The sequence below is a fragment of the Vanellus vanellus genome (genome assembly GCF_965231255.1).
Source record: "Vanellus vanellus genome assembly, chromosome: 25".
NCBI lineage: Eukaryota > Metazoa > Chordata > Aves > Charadriiformes > Charadriidae > Vanellus > Vanellus vanellus.
In genome coordinates, this window is record NC_138930.1 from 38,836 (window position 1) to 57,301 (window position 18,466).

At 52.5% G+C, this 18,466-nt stretch overlaps 1 long non-coding RNA gene across 1 annotated transcript; it reads right to left on the minus strand.

Annotated features, from left to right (window-relative positions):
- Positions 1–7,245: 7,245 nt before the first annotated feature.
- On the minus strand, positions 7,246–14,134 carry LOC309681388. Its single transcript, XR_014270031.1, has 3 exons — positions 14,043–14,134; positions 9,370–9,465; positions 7,246–7,443 (listed from the first exon to the last, which is right to left on the minus strand). It is a non-coding gene; the product is annotated as an uncharacterized lncRNA (long non-coding RNA).
- Positions 14,135–18,466: the final 4,332 nt, after the last annotated feature.

Consider the following 18,466-nt stretch of genomic DNA (forward strand, 5'->3'; position numbering starts at 1 on the left):
TAGAATTTATGAGTTCTCCTTCTCTAAATGTGAACGCACACCAGCCTGAACAGCTGAGCCGGCTCCAAAACTGCATTTGACCACAGGATCGGTAAAGGACCTACACCGAAGACACCCAACGGCAGAATGCATTCACTCAGGAGAGGCTGTGGCTCATATCCCCCGGGCCCCGCCTGCCGAACTTCCCACAACCCCCCAGGGAGGGGTGGGACAGACCAGCAAAAGGCATAAAGGCCGCCTCAGGGGTAGCAGGCTCCTTTTCTCGTCAACCTTAAGTCTACAGCACATGAAGGACTGAACAGGGAAAGTAGCACTTACAAGAAAGGCCGATATCTGTTCTTCTACTGTGACTGCAGCGATGGCGTCAGTGACGTGACCAGGTAAGTAATTCAACTTAATTGTTCCATTGCGTAGACAGAAAGAATTAGAAATCGTACTAAGCCCTAAAAGACACTAGTTTATTAAATGCAGTAATGATATTATCATCAAAATTTATATGCTTTAGTTTCCTTTCAAACAAAATACAGAGCTACGGCGTCATGCTTTACTTTTAGCAGGACTGCGCATACTACCTACCTTCTGCCTGAATTATGTTCTGGATAGGACTGAACGACAAAGCGGAACTAGATCCCGTGAGAAAACTGTCTCAAAAATATCTCTGCTTGTAACGTACGTTATTTACTGTAAAGTGCTGACAATTTAGAGCCCTACGTGATCTCTCCTTGACCGATACTGTTAACTAGATGAGTCCGAAAGGACAGAAAGCACCAAAACACGGGGAAATTCAATAAAAGTATCAGAAATGTTATGAAGCATTCTAAGTAACACCTGGGTACCTGGAACAAAAATAAATTGCAAAAGACAACAAAAACCACCATGGGAAGTATGTCTATAAAAATAGTTGAGGGCTTTCTAAGAGGAGATCTAAGCCGACAATAGGCATCTTTAGGGTACCGGATATGATATAGAAACATACTATAAGACAGACACCAAACAGGTGGCTCTGGAGCATACAGATGGCTTCAGAAAAGGTTCTGTCAGAACAAGAGACGTGGTCAGAGGACTTAAAAGGGTCCCAAAGGGGCCAGAGAGACCAAAGAAGATGGGGAGATGTGACGAACTCAAAAGGGAATTGAGCAAAGTACAGATGTCCTCGGGGACCTGGGGACTGACTGGAGGCGCGCCCAAGGGCTGAGAGGACAGAAAGACAGACCAGAGTAAGAGACGGGGACTCGGGAAGCATTCTTAGGGGGAAAGAGGGGTGCGGAGTGCCCTCTGGAGCTAAAATGGGACTCTGAGATGTAGCGGTTGTGTCACGAGAGCTCGGCGTGGGCAGCAGAGGAGTCCCACGCGGCCTGAGAGCTCAAAGAAGCCTCAAAAATAAGGATGAGGAATCCCGAAGGGGATTTCGACAAAGTACAGATATTGTCAGGGCGCTGGGGGCAGAATGAAGGCGTCCTAAATGGCAAATAGTAAGCTAAGGGTGCTCTGAAGCGCACAAAAAAATACTACCAAAAGGAAGCTGAAGCACTCTAAGGGCGCTGTGGAGTACGAGAAACGACTCGGAACGCATGGCTATAGAGAGTAGAGGCATTAGGAGGGGGCAGGGTAAGAAAAGAAGGCTCGGAGCCACAGCGGGTGCCTCGGAGTTCCAGGAGGGCATCTGGGCAAATCACAGATGAATGAGCGAGAGAAGCACCCGATGGTGATACCCTCGATAGCAGAGAGAAAAATAAAGAAGGGCTGTATGGCAAAGAAAACCCAGAGGCTCTGACGGACCGAAAGAAAGGGAGATTAAGTGCTGTGAGGTGGTGGGGAGATCGAGGATGGTCTCAGGAAGCATCTTGACGGTGAGGAGAGGGGTGTCTGTGGGGGCTGAGGGACTAAAGAAGGCTTGGGGATGACAAGGAGGAACTCGGGTGATCCTCTGAGTGGAGTACGGATGGTCTCGGGTGGCAGGACACTGAACGCAGGAATCCTAGGTAGTGTAGAAGAACAAATGAGTGCTCTACGGCTCAAAGATGGCCCCACCTAAAGAGCTACAAGATGGATGTGGAGCACAGGGAAAGTGTCAGAAGTCAGAGGGACAGAAAAATGATTGGGAACACGATGGTTGAATCCCAACAGAGAAAACATGTCATTGGAGGCCCAGGAAACTAATAGAGGCACAGCTCGAGGGAAGAGAGGACGGAAGGACTGGGCTGGGTCTTGAAGAACGGTCTGGGAACACCTGCCCGCCGGAGTCACGAGGTTCAGACCGGACCCCCTTGCTTTCTAAACTCCTCAGAAAGGAGTCTAGGTGGAACCGGTCTTAGCCTCTGACCGTAAATACAGAGTTTGGACCCCGGGTTCTGTCACAAAGTTGGTTTAGTAACAGCTCGAGCTGGGTGCCTCCAAAGAGGGACCCCGTGGGTTCTTTTCCTGTGCTTTTTAAAGCCTCACATTCTATTGCGTAAGCTATTCATGCACGTGTTCACGTGATGAGCGTGGCTCTTGACTGATCAAATTGTTCAACGGTTACGTGTCCTCTTTGATGACTGGAGTTTTAGTGCAAGTGATTTTACCTTCTTACGCAGTTTCAGGATCTCTCTGTCTCATCCATCGATGCATCTCATCCGTATTCTGATGATTCTGGGCAGAACAGTCCCTTTCTTCGTTTCGAAGAATTATAGTATCCCCTTGACCGTAACAGTCGTTCTAATTCATAATGTTAAGTATACAACCTTCATTATTATTACTTATACAATTTCATTTAGTTAGGTTACAATGTATCAAAGTCACGCAAAACTACTAGCTGTTCTTGTGCTAAGGAGTTCCACCAAAGTTTGCTACGTTGCTAAGTTACATCTTCCGGTCTAAGGCTTCGCCGATCTAGCTACGTACGCTAAGGAAAACTTTGGTTTCCCACTCTGGGTCACAGATACAGACTCGGGAACTCTTCCGAGGGAACGAGAGGGGTGTGACACCCGCGATAAAGCTAAAGATGTGCTAAGGGCAACATTGAAAGCATCTGTAGGCATTGCGACATGGCGAGAGGGATCCTGAATGGGCCAGCCACCCGCTCCGGCCTTGGGTCCTCCATGCGCTGCAAGGGCATGTCTGCTCCACACTGGACCTCCACAGGCTGCAGGGGGACAGCCTGCCTCACCATGGTCTTCACCACAGGCTGCAGGAGAATCTCTGCTCTGCTTCCTACCAGTGCTGCCAATGGGCTCAGCTTTGACCAGAGGCACATCTGTCTCAGAGCTGGAACTGGCTGTGCCCAACATGGGACCAACACCCGGTGTCTTCTCACAGAACCCACCCCTGCAGCCCCTGCCCCAGCTAACAACACTTCGCATGGTAAACCCAAGACAACAGCGATGGACTATGGGCCAGGAAGGAGGAATCAACAGGGAACCAGACTGACTGAGATGGAAAGCACCAAAAAAGAGCGATGGGCCACAGGGCAGAGAGGGAAGAATTAAAAAAGGGGACGGTGAGGTGGACAGAGATAAACTGAGACACACCAAAAAACCTCAATGAGCTGAAGGGGAGAGACAGAGCAATTAAAGAATAGGGACAGGGAGCCAGGCAGAGAGGGAACAATAAAGGCAAAAATGGGCTGTGGGACACATCCTTTTATATTCTAAAATCCTTTATGTAATAGAGGAGTGTTTTTTTAGAGTAGACTTTTATTTTGAACACCTTTGCTATACACAAACAAATTGTCATATGTCAATATATAGTAAAATGAGAGTGTATTCTCTATTTCATGGCTCGTGCCCATGTTTCCAGTTTGTAATGTTTTCTAATCTCCCTCCTCTGCTGCATCATCGCCCCCCACCGGGGACCTTGGGCTGCCGTAAATGGCATCATCCTATTTCAGCATATTACCAAATAGGCCAGAAGAAAGAGGAAGGATTCAGGTGGACATGTGGCACCTCCTTTAAAGATAAGAAGTATCTGAAGACTTCAAATGAGTGTTCAGCCAAATTGATGAAATTTTGAAGCCATTGTTAGCATAGCAGTAGAGCTGCTGTCTGTTCTCGGGAAAGGGCTTGTCCCTCCCCTTTCCTTTCAGGTGGAAATGTATGCGTGTGTTTCTATACTAAAAAATAAAAAAATAATTTAAAAAAATAGGGGGAATGGGCAGGGGAAGGGGTGTGTGCAGGGAGGGGAAAGGGAGGGAGGAGGGGGAGGGAGGGGAAAGGGAGGGAGGAGGGGGAGGGAGGAGCGAGGGGAAAGGGAGGGGAAAGGGGGGGAGAGGGGAAAGGAGGGGGGAAGGGGGGGAGAGAAGTGTCAACACAAGACGGGAAAGAATGGCGAAAAGCATCAAGGAGCGACAGGGGAGTAAGAGAAAGCGAGGCAAGGGGGAGAGAAAAGGTGGAAAGTGGGTATGAAGAAAGGCAAAAATTTGGAACAGCAGGGGAAGAATGGGAAAGGAAGAAAAGTTAAATAGGGAAAAGGGGTACATGGGCGTGGGGGGAGGCAGAAATGGGGGAACAGGGGACCAGGAAGGAAAGAAATGGGAAAGGGGGGGTGAAGGGAAAGGGGTCAGGAGCGAAAAAAATGGCAGGGGAAGATGTGGGGCAGAAGGGAGAAAGAAGTGGGAGGAGAACAGGGCATGGACAGAAAAGGGGAGGGGGAAAGAGGGCAGAAAGTAAAGGGAAAGAAGGGATGGGGGGACAGGGTGGGGGAAACGAAAGGAGGAGAAGGAACAGCAGGGAAAGAGAGGACACGCGACAGGGGAAGAGTAAAGAAAGGGAGAACATGGGAGGGGAAAAAAAGAGTAAGAAAGGGGAACAGAGGATGGGGGTAAGGAGAAGGGAGGGAAGAAAGACGGAAAGAAGGAAAATGGGGACAGAGGATGGGAGCAAAGAAAGGGGAAAATGAAACAGGATGGGGGAGGAAAAATGCAAGCAGAAAAGAGGGGACAGAGTAAAAAAAAAAAAGGACACAAGGAGGACAGGACAAAGGGGGAAGAAAGGGCAAAAGAAGTACAGGGGAAAGAGGGAACAGGGAAGGTGGAAAGAAAAGCGGAAAGGGAGGACAGCGGACTGTGGAGACAAGACAGGTGGAAAGGAGGGGACAGCAGATTGAGCAAGGGGAAGGAAAGAGATAAATGGGACAGGGGGGAGAAAGGGGGGACATGAGAGACGTGGTGGTGGTTAATTGAGAAAGAAGGAAAGGGAAAAGGGGGGATCCAGGGGAAGGAAAAGGGGAAATGGGTGACGGGGGAGAAGACAAGGCCAAGGGAAAGGGGAAACAAGGGGAGAAGGCAACGGGGAAAAGGGCAATGTAGGGGGATGATAAGGGGGAAAGGTGCGCCATGGCAGAGATGGTAGGAGATGGGGTGGGAACAAGGAAAGCGGGGGGGCAGGGTACAAGGTGGGAATAAGGGGGAGCCAAGAAAGGAGGGACAGCAGGGAAGAAAGGAGAAAAGGGGGATTGGGTGAGGTGTAAAGACAGAAAAACAGGGCCAAGATTGGTCAAAAGAGAGAAAGGGGGGACAGGGGACATGGTGGGAATAAGGGGGAAAGGGAGGAAAGGAGGGACAGCAGAGAAGGAGAAAGGGGGGACTGGGGCATTGCTAAAGTCCCACAGCATATCACCCCCTCCCCTGTACCTGTCCCCAGCCATGAGCTCTGCACCCAGGGGCTAGAAATGCATCCAATGGGCACAGAGAAGGTAGGAAAATTTTATTCGTTAATGTATGTAAGAAATCCCAGCAGTGAGTTGGCTACAAGGCTCAGGGCCCAAATGCAGCAGGACAGAGGGAGAAAAGGCAAAAGAAAAGCAGGAGGAAGGACAGAGGGACATAAACAAGAGGTGTGGCACAGGGAGCCAGAAAAGAGGACGCTGCACACAGGAGAGGGGTAGGGGAGCAGGACAGCCATGACTGACGGGCACTTCCGGTATCCTGGAGGACCGTGGGGCCATAGAGATCAACGTCGGAGAACTGACAGGCGCTTCCGGTTTCCTGGAGGACTGGGGGATCATAGAGAAGACTTCCGGAAGACTAACGGGCACTTCCGGTACGCAGGAGGACCGCGGGACCATAGAGACTAATTTCCGGAGGACTAACGGGAACTTCCGGTACGCAGGAGGACCGCGGGACCATAGAGACCACTTTCCGGAGGACTAACGGGAACTTCCGGTACGCAGGACGACCGCGGGACCATAGAGACCACTTTCCGGAGGACTAAGGGGAACTTCCGGTGCGCTGGAGGAACGCGGGACCATAGAGACGGACTTCCGGAGGACTGACGGGCACTTCCGCACGGCTCCGGAGCGCTGATGGCCGGTCTCGGGGCCCGGCGAGACGGCCGTCGCTGCGGACGGCTGGCGCAGAGGCCGCTCCAGGTGGCGAGGAGACCGCGGGAACCCCGCCGCTGCCGCTTCGCCTTCGATCGCTGATTTCTCGGTGCCGGCCAGGCCTCTGGGAGGTCGCGCATGCGCCCAAGCTGTACAACCGACTCTCGGTGGCCGGGCGGCAGCGCTGAGCGCGCCACTGCGCATGCGCGGCTCCCAGGGGGTGCAGCAGCGCCCTATTCATTATCTGGTGATGAACAGTGACCGGTCTCAGCCCGGTTTGTTCCACGCAGACCCAGAATCGATGGGCGTTGGCGTATATTTGGGCGGTGGCAGCAGCTCCAGTTCTGTGTGCATGGGCCCTTCAACAGAGACTAGAGGGAGGGCAAGATTTTAAATCCTTTCTACAGAGGCGTTCTTTGCATTTTAAAAACATTATATAGTGTAGACATTTACAATTACGTATCCATTTACACATATATATTTAGGGAATATATATTATGTTTCCTCTTATATAGAACATCTGTTTAGACATATCTAATCCAAATGATATGTTAACACTTATTATATAGAACATCTAATTAACTACCTGTTTAAACATATTTTGACACTTATTTATAAAAAGATTAATATTAAACCTTAAAAATCTTTTTATATTCTAAAATCCTTTATGTAAGACAGAATCACAGAATGGTTAGATACAGGTTTTTATTTTGAACTCCTTTAATACACATAAATATTATTTATCAATATATATAAAAATTAAAGATTTTTCTCTATTTCAATGCCTCATGCATATAGTTACAGGGTTTCATGTTTTTTAATCCCCAAATGAATTGTCAGACATTTTGGGGCTATGACCCACCTCTTTTGGGGCAATGCCCACATGACACGCACCCCCACCCCATTCCCCACTCACCTGCTCCTCCACTGCATAATTGTCACCCCGAGGACCTTGGGCTGCCCCAAATGACATCATCACCAACGCAGACTCACACACACCCCTTTTTATTCCCCCCCACACACAAAAGGGACAAAGCCACCAGACCCAGGGCTGGCTCCTTCCCCTTGGGGCACTCAACCACTGGCAGGCAAACCTCGGTGGGGGGGATGTCTCTTGAGCGTCACCAGACCCATACGGTGAGACACCTGAAAAACAAAAAGCCCCAATCATATTTCAGCAAATTAACCAAGAGCACAGAAGAAAGCAGAGGAATTCCCTCAGCCCAAGGGATGGGACAGCAGCTGAGCTAGAAGACTTCACAGAAACAGCTCAGTAGCAAATACAGCACGGCCTTTCAAAGCCAGAGCGACTGGAATTCTTCCAGTCAGTATTAAGACTAATCGATGCCACTCTGAACACGTTCTGAGCACAACAGTAAACCCTCTGGCTGGCTCTGGGAAACGCCTCCTCCCTTCCTCATGGTGCTGCTGCAAGGACATCCCCCTGCCACGCAGGGCTGGGCTGTGACCAGAATCGACGTGACAGACCCCTTCAAACAGCTACAGCTCTCGCAGCACTGCTGCTGCTGCACACCTTGCTGGGATGATAGATCCAAAAGGGCAGGGTAAAACCCTGAAGAGAGCAATGAACAAGAAGGTACAAAGCTCAGTCATTCACTTTATGCTGAAAAGGTCCATGTATGCTTATAGATAGATAGATATATCTCCAATAAAAACACACTGTGAAGGTATTTGACTTGCCTTTGGCACCAATTGAACTTGCCCAGCTGTCAGTCAATACCATTAAACTGTCCATCTCCAAAATACACAGCTATAATTTGACTCAGGGGTTTTTGGATGCTGCACAGTTCAGAGGGACATCTGGCCAGCTGCCCTGCCCAGGAGAGATGCTACTGAACCACCGGGGAAATGTGCCGTTTCTAGCCAGACAGAAATCAAGACCTTCAGAGCACTGCGTCTAAATATTGGCAATAAAACCCCGGTAACATTCAGTTGCCTCTTTTTCAATGTTATGTTGTTGGGTTTTTTTTTTAATTAAAAAAAAAAAAATCCCTGTTTTTAAAGCTTTAGAACAAATACCTAAATGCCTAAGTACAGCTAATACATTCTATGCTACAGCCATTTGGCAGCTGCAGTTAAAGCAGTGCAAATCAGTTTGTAAATTATACAATTTTAATATTTTTTAAGCTTCAGTTAAGGAGAGAAAAATCAGCAAGATAAAAAGTCCCCCATACAGTTTTACTGGGGAGGGAGGAGCGGGGATCAAATCCCCGCTCCCACAACCCATAAGGCTACCAAAAAGGACCAGCAGATGGGCTGATGCTTTCGGCTGTGCTGAACGCACAGAGGAACGTGTTTTTATGATGTCTCACCTGTTCCTGTTACAACAGAGAACCCAAAGACCTGCGATGCCATCAAATTCGGAAGATGGGCTGTGCTTGAGCCTTGGGAAGGAAATGGACTTTTTCCTGTTTTTTTTTTTGTTTGTTTGTTTGTTTGTTTCTTTTAAAGAGTGCAAAATCTTGTTGCCGAACAAGGACATTACAGAAGCAATAACTCACCAAAACCACATCGGGGCTCGCTGTCACCAGTCACAAGGCTGTAATGCTTCCTGGAAAAACCCAGAAAACACACAGAGGCCACAGCGATTTGTCCTGCTTTGTCCATGTCTCTTCCCTGACCTCGACTGCTTTTCGTACACAGACTAGTATCTCCATATAGTTTTCCAATACCACTGGAAGGTATTTTAAAAACTTGTTGACCAAAAAAGCATGAAGCTTTTATCATGAAAACAAAGTCTGTTTCTTCGGAACACCTGAACCCTGACAAACACTTTCTTCCCTCTTTTAGTACAACATTATTTTCACAGTGCCAGTTAACAGTAAGCGCACAGAAAGAGAAGATTACGCTTTTGGGAAGAGAAAATAAGCGGAGGGAAGGAAGCTTTGCATGGGTGCAACATGGTCCAGAACACACCTTGGTTTTAGTATTTGTGTTCAAATATTTCATCAAAAAACTACAGGAGGAGAGTCGGCACATCCTTCACGTTAACTTCAGAGTCCGCACAACAAGGACCTTAGGGAAAAACACAGAAGTGCATCAGAGACGTACCTTGTCCTCACAGACCACTCTGGATCCTTTCTGTCTGTCCTGTACTGTCACGGCAGAAGAAAGGGTGACCACGGAGAAACGCTGGCAGCTGACAATCTGCCAAGAGAGGAAAAAACCCTCTAGCATAAAGCTGGGTAGGAATCTCAAGCTGCCTTCTTCCCCGAAGGTTTGCCAAAACGACAGCTGAGCAGAGGAAAAAGTATTTGGCATCACCTTTGGGATGGTTCTTGGTGCAGGCCATGAGAGCCCTTGCATGTTTTAGACAACCCTGCCTTTCATTGACTCACCAGCAGCTTTAGTTGCACTACAGCCACCTTCCTGGATCCATGCAGGTGACAGACACACACACACACGTAGATATGTTGCCTCAAGTCTACGTACAGCCAAGGTTTCCTCACCCTAGATGTACCAAGGTGAAGATTTTTGGTAAAGGGTACAACAACCCACCTGTGCCACTGAAATGCCTCTTTCCAAAAAAGTGACCATTTTTTCTAGGCCATTTCTCCAGATGGTCAGGAGCTTTTATAACCGCCTTTCAACTGCCCTCGGCCTTACCGGGCACACACTCTGCCATCTCCCAAAAGCAGAAGTACAGTATGCGCCCAGACCTCAGCACGATCCTGCCGGTGCCCACGGGCACCTCGCTCTTCGCACGAGGAGCCCCCAAGCATCCCTATGAGCACAGCAGCACGTGCAGGATCAGCTTCACCTACACTGGTTTCAGGGGATGCCATTTCTGAAGTTTTGCACTGAAAGCCACCTCTTGACACTCAGCCACAGCAGAAGTCATCCACAACGACAACTCCACAAAAAAGTAGTAATGCAAATTGCAAACCTGCAGCAGCAGCGGCTTCAGAGATACTTAGACCAGGAACAAGGGAGAAAAATAAAACAGCTTCATCTCGCGTGCACGAAAGCAGCAGAGAAAAGGGTCAGCCTTCGCAGCCCTTACAGAAAATAGGCATTCTCCTTCCCTTCCAAAACCTGTCTCTTAGGTCTAAATATCGCAGCACCACTGTGGCAATACTGAGGGTAGGGAACAACAGCCATGCTGCTGGACATTTACGGAACAGGACACACAGGCAGAGGGAAAGGTTTTGCCACACACAACCCTGAATTACCCGAAAGTTTACTTTTACCAAAAATAGCCACTTGGAACTGTGGGATAATTACTGGAGGTGACTTAGAAATTGAGTTATAGTCACATTTTGAAGTACAGCATCCATGAAACCTCCAGGGGCAGAGCGCAGCTGGTGCGCAAAGGATACATTTCACACAGTTTCCCAAGGCAACCTTAAACGTTAACAACATTAGAGGAGTCTGGCGCATTAACTCTAAGAGAAAAATGGTGCAGAGGATGGAGCAGAGTGGAGACACTGTGGCCAAACTCTGTGATAAAAAGGGAACTTGAGGATCAAATGGAACCCTTGAAGGTCTTGTGGAACTGATAAGCTGCCTAATTGTTACCCTGAGCCAACGATCTCTCATTTTTTGACAAAATGCTATCCTCTGGGTAAACTTTGCTCGTTATAATGTCATTGTAATACCAAAACACACCTCCATCCCAAAAGCTACCTGCCTCCAAGGTGCGACCGCTCCTCACGGAGTCTGTGCTCTCAATTTTTCATAGTCTATACCTTTAAAAGCGAAGCAAGAGAATTTTACACCAATCGTAACAAAAGTATGTATGACTGGAGTCCATCAAACTCCACCTGAAAGGTAGAAAATAGTATTAAATTAGCTTAAGATAGGAGGGATGTCAGGGAAGATACCGACACGGTCGGGGGAATACCATCGCTGACCACCCCTGACTTCTGGGATCAGTCGACGGGCTGAGCCTCTCTTCCCCCCCATAAGGGCGCCTGTGAGTAAGATTTGAACACTTGGCTATACCAAATGCTTCGAAATCTCTATAGAGTTGTTTTATAACTTAGCGCATTTATAGCCAGGCTATATTACTAACTTCTTTATTATTTGCACGTGGTTTGCAGACAGTAACTATCACCGGCGATCTAAAAGATCTTGTGTATCTGTTGCTTCAATAAACTACACTTTTCACCAATCTAGCCATGAGAGTTCATAGTGCACACGACCCAATTCCTTAAGTGTGGCCATGCTAGTTCATGGAATGCCACTAGAATGAATTGTGTATGATGTCATTAGTGCATCCGTAATTGTGATACTTCAATATACATATTGAACATGACTGGACTTTTAATGCTGAATCGGGCATCTCTCAGAATTTAAGCCTAGCCACCCCCAGCCCTTCTGACAGGCTGGAATGCAAGAGGGTTTATTTTCTGCCAAATTACTTTGTCCTTTAATGCAACACGAATGTACTGCCAAAGAACATTTGGCAATAAAACTTCGATGTGTTTGACACACACAATTTTTGGGGAACTCACTATTTGCTTCCTGCTGCTCTTGTTGCTCTTCCTTCAGAAATCCTACTTGTAGCCAAGTTTTTCACTACCGGTTCAAGCACTTACCTCCCTGGTATTACCAGCACATTTACGCAGGCAAGTAACTTCATTGCTCTGCTCAAATTAGCCAAAGGAAAGTTACAGCCCTGAGAGCGGAGTGAAAAAGGGGAGGTCAGGCAGTAAAAGAGCTCTGCAGCCTGCCACCAGGCAGCACCGCGCTCTGCTTTGGAAACCACGCGTACGCCACAAAAAACCCCACATCACCACACCCCCGCAAAAAAAAAAAAAAAAAAAAAAAAAAAAAAAAAAAAACACCCCAAACAAACCAAAAAATCCCAGCCCTGAGGGAGCCAGCGGGGAAATTAATGAAAGGGAAAACCAGCAGCTGCAAGGTTAAGTGAAATTTGGCTGTAACGCTGACCGTGTACTTCAGCAACTCTCCGAGCCTACCCCTCAATCCGCCGAATGACTAGTCCTTTTCTGGAAGGACAAGCTTTTCTGACCTAAAACCCCTAGCTTGAAGGCTCCACGGAACAGAAGGTGGGTTGAGCCACAGGACAACATGCCATCAATGCTCGAAGGAAAAAAAAAAAAAAAAAAAATTAAGTAAAAATCAAGCAAAACCTCAGTTTCCATCACGTTTCATTCATTACATTTCCACTGGCACCTAGGTGCTCCAAAATTAACCATGCTCACACCACAGACTCCTAACAATTCAGTTACGCAGGGAAAGACAAAAAGGCTATTTCCAACTTGCCCATAAAATTAGCATGAACAAACAGACGAGAAACACCGGACCCTAAAGAAGGTATCGGGCAGCTCTTAATTTATCCGAGAGGAAAGTTGGCTCTTTCACCCCAGAGGAAGACATTCCTAACTACCCAGGCACCAATTCGGGAAGGAGGCACGCTCTGTTCACCGCAATCCTGCATGAGCTTTTCTGCGCTGGCAGCAAATTTGCCTTTTCTGCCCGTTTGACGCGGAGTACCTGGAGCGCCCCTGAACTCGCAAACGTTTCTCCCCCATTCCCCCAGCCCCACGCCTGCCATTACCTGAGCAGCCGGCGGAATCAACCCCGCAGGATTTTCTTCCTGGGACGCACAAGGGGACACTGGGAAAAGGGGAGGCAAGAAATGACCCTCTTTGTCACAGCCAGACAACGAGCACAAGCTGGGGGACCCCCACCCCACCTCTGCCCACGGGAGCGGGGCCCAGACAGGCGCCTGGCGGGGATTTAACCCCCCCGGCAAGAGGCCGGGCTCCCCGCCGGCAGAAGGACCGCTCGCCTCCCCTCTGCTCAGAGCTCCTCGCTCCGGACAGCCCAGCCTGCGCCCGGCCACTCTTCAGCCCTGCGGGGGAGCGCACTTTGGCCGGCGAGTGCTCCAGCCAACACACGCTCCGGCTAATTGCAGCTCCTGCTCATTACCGCTGCCAGGAGTCTTGCCTCTGGCTAATGCATGCTCCGGACAGAGGACACCCCATCTCCCTCCAGCTCCTGCTTGCCAAGCTCTGGCTAATTGAAGCCCCAGACCCCCACCTGCGGGGAGGGTCCATGCACCTTGCACACCCCGTGCTTTTCCCCGCAGCCCACAACGCCCTCCCGCCCCTCTCTGTCTCCCCCCCCCGGCCCCAGCAAAACCAGCCAGACTGGAGTCTGCTCTCAACCCCCAAACCAGCTCATTTAGTGCCTGCTTCTGAGCCCCAAGCCTCACCCGCTGGGCCCGTTCTCAAGCCCCAAAAACACAGGACTGCACCCCTGCTCCTCAGCCCAAAGCCGCACAACTCCGCCTGTTTTCTGAACCCCCAAACCAGCCCCGGGAGTCCGCTTTCCAGCCCCCGGGGCAGAAGACCTGCTCTCTGTCTCGGGCCCCGAACCGGCTCACCCTTTCTGCTTCCTCACCCCCTCGGCAGCCCCCGCGGGCCACGCTGAGGGCCGGGCCGAGCCGAGCGCAGCCACCCTACAGCCCGCCACCCCCAGGGCCCACAGACACTTTTGGAGAGGGCCCGACCCCACCGCGCTGCAAGGCAGCACCAGCACGGCCCGGGCGCCGCCTCACTATCGCCCTTTCGGCCTTTATTTCTCCGGCACCACCAGCCCCGCACCCCAAGCCCCACACGCCGAAGGCACCCCACGGGGAGCCGGGCCCAGCCACCCCCGCTCCGAGCCTACAGTGCCCCCCGCTCAGGCCCTCCGATCCCCCAGCCTCCCTCAGGGGCCCTCCTCGAGGCGCCCTCGGGCCTCCCGCTCACCTCGACGGCGCTCCAGCTGCCTCACCACGTACTCGCGGCGGTACCGCAGGACCCGACCCGGCCCCGCGTCTCTCAGGGACGCTCCGCTCCGCCTTCGAACTGGGCGCCATTTTTCCCCGGCCCCTTCCGCTTCCGGAGCGCCCACCATGACCCGCCCATGCCGCGCGCCCATTGGTCGCCGTTCTCACTCCTCCCAGAGAGACCCCGCTCCATTGGCCCGGCCTCGCCGGAAATCGCCGCCGCGCCCCACGCCGACGAGGCGATCCGACCAATCGAAGCGCGCACCCGCACTGTGATTGGCCCGCCCACCCGCCCATCCGCCCGGGAGCCGTTGCCATGGTGAAGAGGCGCCCGCGGCGGCGCGGGGCCGTTGCCGGGCCTGTCGGGGCGGTAATCCCCCAAAACACGGCTTTGGCCTCTTAAAAGCTGTAGAGATTTGTGTGGCACAGCACAAAATAAACCGGTTGCGCAGCCCGGTCCCCGCAGCGCTCCCCGGGGTCAGGCACTTCGAGGGGGGACGGCGCTCCCCAGCTCCGGGGGCACCGGCCGCTGCGCCGGCGCGAGGGCCAGCCTCTGCGGGGGGGGACAGGGCGGTGGGGGTGACGGGGGAGACTCCGGGGGAGCTCCGACGAGCTGCGGAGGCGCCCGGCGTCTGCGCCTAGCGGGGGTGCCCGCTTTCTTCCCCTCTTGCGTTCCGTCAGCTCTCGGGTAACTGCCGGGGGCTGCCCGGAGCCGGCTCGCCTCCAGCGGATCGGCAGCCTGCCGCAGCGAGCAGTTTGAAGCTTCCAGGCACGCCACCCCCGGGCGGCCAGCGGGCAGGAGACACCCCCGCACCCGCGAAGGGGCTCGCTCGCCTCCCCGGTGCTCCTGGCCAAGACCCGCCGCCGGGGATGGCGCCCCGCGGCCGCCCGTGCGCGGCCGGCGCTGCGATACCGCGCTTTGGCCACGAGGGGGCGGCACGAGCGAGAACGCGGCGGGGGCGGAAGGCGAGGCCGAGGCGGGCCGGGAGGTGGGGCCGAGGCGGGCAGAAGGCGGGGCCGAGGCGGACTGGGAGGTGGGGCCGAGATGGGCAGAAGGCGGGGCCGAGGCGGGCCGAGAGGCGGGGCTGAAACGAGGCGTGAGGCGGGGCCAAGGCAGACTGGGAGGCGGGGCCGAGGCGGGCAGAGGGCGTGGCCGAAATGAGGCATGAGGCGGGGTCGTGGTGGGTCGGGAGGCGTGTCCGAAATGAGGCGTGAGGCGGAGCTGAGGCGGGTGGGAGGTGGGGCTGAGGCGGGCCGAGAGGCGTGGCCTAAACGAGGGGTGAGGCGGGGTCGTGGTGGGCCGGGAGGCGGGGCCGAAAGGCGGGGCCGAGGTGGACTGGGAGGTGGGGCCGAGATGGGCAGAAGGCGGGGCTGAGGCCGGCCGAGAGGTGGGGCCAAGGCGGGCTGAGAGGCGGGGCCGAGGCGGGCCAGGAGGTGGGGCCGAGGCTGGCAGAAGGCGGGGCCGAGGTGGACTGGGAGGTGGGGCCGAGGTGGGCCGGGAGGCGGGGCCGAAATGAGGAGTGAGGCGGGGCCGAGGTGGGCCGGGAGGTGGGGCCGAGGTGGGCAGAAGGTGGGGCCGAGGTGGACTGGGAGGTGGGGCCGAGATGGGCAGAAGGCGGGGCTGAGGTGAGCTGAGAGGCGGGGCCAAGGCGGGCCGAGAGGCGGGGCCGAGGTGGGCCAGGAGGTGGGGCCGAGGCCGGCAGAAGGCGGGTCCGAGGTGGACTGGGAGGTGGGGACAAGGCGGGCCGGGAGGCGGGGCCGAAATGAGGAGTGAGGCGGGGCCGAGGTGGGCCGGGAGGTGGGGCCGAGGCGGGCAGAAGGCGGGGCCGAGGTGGACTGGGAGGTGGGGCCGAGATGGGCAGAAGGCGGGGCTGAGGTGAGCCGAGAGGCGGGGCTGAAATGAGGCGTGAGGCGGGGCCGAGTTGTACTGGGAGGTGGGGCCGAGGCGGGCCGGGAGGCGGGGCCGAGGCGGGCCGGGAGGCGGGGCCGAAACGAGGCGTGAGGCGGGGCCAAGGCGGACTGGGAGGCCGGGCCGAGGCGGGCAGAGGGCGTGGCCGAAACGAGGCGTGAGGCGGGGTCGTGGTGGGTCGGGAGGCGGGGCCGAAACGAGGCGTGAGGCGTGCCGAGGCGCGTCCTAAACGAGGGGTGCGGCGGGGTCGTGGCGGGCTGGGAGGCGGGGCCGAGGCGGGCCGGGAAGATTCGGCTGAGACATGGTGGAAGCATCAAGCAAGGTACCTGACCTTGAATAGGATGTGAAACAACGTGTCTGTATTGCGCATGCGCGGCTCACCGGCTGCAGTACGGCTTTTTTGTCACCAGGTGGCAGTAATCGTGCTGGACTGCGCACGCGCAGCTCTCCAGCTGCCTTCCTATTGTCTCTCCATACCTTCTTATTGTCGCCTAGCAGCATCAACAAGACAATAACGCGTGCATTTACTGTGCATGCGCTTCTCCCGAGCTGCAGTGCCGGGTTTTGTTTGCAAGGGAACAGCAGCGAGTGCAGTAACATGTGCTGTACTACCCATGGGCTCCTTCCCCTCCTGCAGTACCAGGAAGGTCGTCAGGTGGCAGCAGCGAGGGCATTAACATGGGTATTACTGCGCATGCGCAGTCCCAAGCTGCAGTACCGCGTTTTGCTCTCTTGGAGGCCGCAGCGGGAGCACTAACGCGGGCAATACTGCGCATGCTCACCTCCTTAGCTGCAGTACCGACTTTTTGTCGCCAGGCGGCAGCAGCGAGGGCATAAGCCCACTTTTTTGCGCATGCGCGGCTCCCCAGCTGCAGTACGTGCTCCTGCTCGCCGGGCGGCAGTACCTACTTTAATTATCCGGTTCTGATTACTCTGTAGGATGTAGGAGGCATGACTTACAGCACAGTTTATACCACCCAAGGACCGTAACTACTTGCTGGGAGTACCGGGCTTAAACCTCTGTTCCCGCTCGCAGCGCGGGCAGCAATACCCATTGGCTCTGTACCAAAAAGCATGCAAGCGGATCGCGCGTTTCGGCCCTTTGCGTTTGGCAGCTTTAAAGATCTGGCGGCTGTTTGTGCCCGTGGCACCCACCGCGCCACCTCCCCGGCATCCCGGGAGGAGACAGCCACACCGGGGTCCTGTGAACGGGGTTTTGTCCCGGAGTGCGCTCCCGGGACTGCTGCATTGCTCTGCAAGTGACATGGGGGTTATAGGTACAACAGCAGCAACTCGAGCCAGGCGGGCAAGAGATTTTAAAAGAAATAAGGAGGGCAGGGACGAGGCTAGAAGGGAGGTGGGGGAGAAGGCGGTAGGGGGGGAGAGGGCGGTAGGGGAGGGGGGAAACCAGCCCAGCCGACCCCGAAAAAAGCAGACCCACCCAAAATAATACAACCCTGCCCACAAAAGCCAGGCCAGCCCCTAAAAAACGCTGCCCTGGCTTTGAAAGGCCAATGCTATGAAGACATAGAAAAGAAAAAGGAAAACAAAGGCACCAAGGAAATGCAAGAAACAGTAAAAAATAAAGACAATGAACTGGATGAAGGCAGACATAGACAGAAAATTCAAAAGTGACATGTTAAACAACAGACAGGAAAGAATTAAAAACTGTTGATTATTAACTGTTAGTTATATAACTATTAACTGTTGATAAAGTGGTCACGGAAAGAAAATTGAAAAAGCAATGAGGTACAGGACAAGACAGGAAAAAATTTAAAATAGGGACAGCAAAGTTGATAAAAGTGGACATAGAAACAATTATAAAAGCCAGTGGATTCAGAGATGAAAAGATGAAAAAATAGGGACAGTGAACTAGAAAGGACATGTAAAAATAAAATTTTTTAAAAGGCAGCACTACGGGTGATCAAGAAATAATTCAAAACTAAAGACATAAAAAAGGATAAAAGTAGACAGAACATTTTCAAAGCAACAAGGACTAGCAGAAGAGAAGAAAAAAAATACATAGGGACAACTAACTAACTAGAGACTACAAAGTAAATTTTTAAAGCAATGGGGTACATGACAGGCACGAAACAAAACATAGGGAGAGGGAGCTTGGCAACAGAAGGAAAATTTTAAAAGTCATGAGGTACAAAACAGACAGGAGAGAACTAAAAATAGAGAAGGATCCTAGATAGAAGTAGATATAGAAACAACATGTTAAAAGCCAAGGCATTAAAAGAGTAAGAGTGATTCTGTGATTCTGTAAATTACACAATATTGATAGCTAATGAAAATGCAAACACAGAAAGTTTTAAAAGCGAGGGTACTGAGGAAAGATGAGAAATAACAAAAAAAATGAAAACAGCGAACAGGATAAAGGTAGTAAGAAAGATTAAGGAAATAAGGAACAAAGAGATGGCAAAAGACATGAGTGACCATGAGGGAATCCCGGATGGCCTCAGGATACATTGGAACAGGGAGCAGAGGGGTCC